Genomic DNA, 3,443 nt, shown 5'->3' with positions numbered 1-3,443 from the left:
TTCTCCATTTTCATCCCGCTCCATTCTTCAGCTGCAGCACCTGAGCCCTCAGAGAACCCCCTGGGAGATCCCAGGTGCCCTGTTCCATCAGGAATGTCAGCTATACTGGGATGGTGTGCCCTGCTCAGCTTACACACTGATGCTTCGGGGGAACCTTGCCTTGCTAACAGCCAGCCCCAGCACCTAGTTTCCTCTCCCAGATTAGTCACTCTTCCCAAATTTCCTTCTTTTGTATAGGGATTCCCTGTGTTTCCTGCTACAGGCTTCATTTTCCCTGCACTAGAAGCACTTGGAAGTATTTGTGCTACCAGAGAGACCGGCTCATCTGTTGGGCTATTTTTATTCCTCCTGCTATAGCATCTTCAGAATTGTTTTTCCAGAATAATCTCTGGAGGTCAGGAAGGGGAAGAAATCATCTCAGACACAGTTGAATGGATTGAAGGCAGTTTCCTACACAACAGGACCCCGTCACCCTGAAGTCTGTAATATTGATACTTCATGACTCAGTGATCCTTGTGGGTCCCTTCCAAGGCAGGATATTCCATGATTTAATTAGGAGGAAATTCAAAGCAGAGGCATCTTCTTTAAGCAGCACCTTCAGCATCACATGGGGTGTTCACATCAGGTCCAGGTGCTGAAGGTGCCAATCTGTGGGGACAATTGTGGGGGGGATCCCAGTCCATTACACTTCTGAGGGCTAAAAGGGTTTGATTTCTTTCCAGAGCTACTAAAGCCTCCACTGAGTTCTCCCCCCCAAAAAAAAAAAAAAAAAAAGAAAACCCAATGCTCTTACCCATGCTCTTGCTCTCAAACTCTCTTGCTCTCTTGCCCAAGAAACAAGCCCTGCCCATGGCAGGGGGTGGAATGAGATGGTCTTCAAGGTCCCTTCCAACCCAAACTGTTTTGGGATTCTGTGATCGACCCTCTGCAAATGTGGATTCGTTCGGAAAAGTGTAATCAAAATATTCCTGGGCTGAGCTTGTTCCTCATGGCTGCCTCAGCATCTGGGGAGTCAAGTTCCCTCTGGCTGCTCCCTACATTCCACATGGATCAGCTGCACCTGGTGGGTAATTCCACAGGGGGCAAGTCTGAACTGGAGCATCCTTCTGAATTGCCTCTGCGGATACCTGTGATGCCAAGCTGTGCTGAGCCAAAATGCCAAAAACACACTCCCTTCATTGCATTAAACCAAAAAATCCCCATGTTTATTCCTGGGGGAGAAAATTCCCTTTAGTCTCAAACTGCACACCTGGACCAGCCACTCTGCAGACCAAACAGAGGAGAAACAGAAAACAGGTAGAGTTTCTTTGGACCAGAACAGCCTTTTCTGGGTATCATTGGTGCTATTTATCATTTGCAGATCACTTTGGGGACAGGTCTGAAAGTCTGGATGTGTCTGAAACCCTCCAAGCCTTCAAAACCCTGTATTTTTCCTCATGGTTGTGGTTCCGGGGTGTTTGGAAAATGGCATATCCCAAAGCTTCTTTAAAACCCATGAGGTTTAAAACTGAGTCTTTTGCCCCCAGGTGTGTGAACACCCCGGGGCTGTTGGTTCAGAGGAATCCCTCCAGCTTCACTGGGCAATGACTCTTGACCTATTCCCCTCAGTTTGTCAGTGCTGATGCTGCCAGGGATGGAGATGTGCTGTGTTCCAGCTGCAGCTCCTTCTAGGATCACATCCTCACTTCCCCACTGCTCCCTTGCCAATGGTCTTGTCACCTTTGAGGGCACTGATGCCTCCTCTGACTCTCCCTGCTCACACACGTCCCATCACAGTCAGGTCTGAGCTTGGACCAGCCTCAGTTTTGCTCTTTTCCTCATGTTTTCACCCTGAGGGCCTCACCATGAGTATCCTCCTACCATCAGGTCCATCCCCTCCCTCCGGGCTCATCCCAAACCCTGTGGGGCCTCAGCCCAGTCCAGCCCTGGGCTCTCACACTGAGTCTCTCACTGGCAAACCCAAAGGGGCCACCTGGAATCCTCCCCTGGCTCTTCCCTGTCCAGGCATCACCTCAACCCTGACACAGTCCTGCTGGTGACTTCACCAGCCTTGATCATTTATTCCCAGGCTGGACAGATTCTCTCCAGTGCTCTGATTGGATTGAGAATCAAGCTTACACCTTCCCCTGTAATTTAGCTTTAATTAATGCCCATTTATTATTAACTGTTATCAGCTGGGCTTAGGCTTAATATCAGCTGGTTATTATCCTTGTTTTCACCTCCTTCCTTACCCATTCCATTTATCCCGCCCTCCTCTGATGACAGAAGGTGCACATCAGCATAAAGGATTGCTGTGAAGGAACAATAGGGGTCTCAGAGCCACCAAAGCCCCAGGATAGTCCCCCCATGTCCCCAGGTCAGTGCCCAAGACACGTGGACAAAGGAAAATACTCCTGTGTTCTACAGGAGACACACAGTTCACCTTTGTGTTTTCACTGAGGCACAAAAAGCTGTACTCGAGGGTGGAAATCGTCCAGGAGCTATTTTGAAAGAATTGGGGCATTTTTATGTTCTTTCATATTTTCCATTTTCTCATTTCTGGCTTTTAAGAAGAAAAAAAAATTAGAAGAAGAAACAGAAAAAGAAACATTTCCTTCCTCTTCCCTTTTATCACATTTCCCTCCCCCCACCAAAAATATCAGCAGTGAAAGTACAGCACCACAAATCCAAGAAAACAGCAATATTTGGGAGAGTACGGTTAAAAACATGGAGAGCTGAGGGAGGAGAAGGATGAGCCACAGAATCATCTCAGCTGGAAAACAAGCAACAAGGAAATGTCTCTGCTACATATGGTGACAGTGACAATTTGTGAGGGAAAGTAATAGTGAAAGATGAGGAATGGAAAGCCCCTTTCTCTCCAGTCTGGGGTTGAAACCCACTTTGAAAGAAGTCAGGGGCTGGTCAGTGGGACACAAAGATCCCCAAGGAGAGATGCAGTGTCCGACTTCCAGGTTAAAAACCAGTGACTACTGCTTGGGTTTGCTGTTTCCCCCATCCGTAGGGAATATTTCAGTTCGCTGTTTCTGGACAACTGTTGTGAAGCTGGCAGCTCTTGGCCCATTTAGGACTTTCTTCTCCTTGTTTTGTGCTGTCCTGTGTGAAGTTTTGAGATTGCAAGGTTGGCCTCTGGTTTTGGAGAGTAGAGAAACTGGCCCTTCAGAGTTTCCAGGACTCCAAATCCCAATTTGCTCCCAACCCTTTGCCTCAGGGGTGTGGGGAGTACTAAATATCCCTAAAAACTTGGATCAAACCAGGACGAAACTGAGTGAGACCAGGTTTCAGGAGACATCTCAGGCACATGCTGCTGCCTTGTGGCAAATGGGAAGGAGGGAGAAGTTTGTGGGGTGTTAAATCCTCTCATCTCCAACACAGCATGAGAGCTGCCCTGGGACAATTCCCCTGAGCCCAGTTATCATCCATCCAGGAGCTCTTCCCCGCAAAGA

Source organism: Corapipo altera, unplaced genomic scaffold (assembly GCF_003945725.1).
Source record: "Corapipo altera isolate COAL_440 unplaced genomic scaffold, ASM394572v1 158, whole genome shotgun sequence".
NCBI classification, from domain to species: Eukaryota; Metazoa; Chordata; class Aves; order Passeriformes; family Pipridae; genus Corapipo; species Corapipo altera.
The sequence above is the reverse complement of the archived record's forward strand: the minus strand, read 5'-3'. Positions refer to the sequence as shown.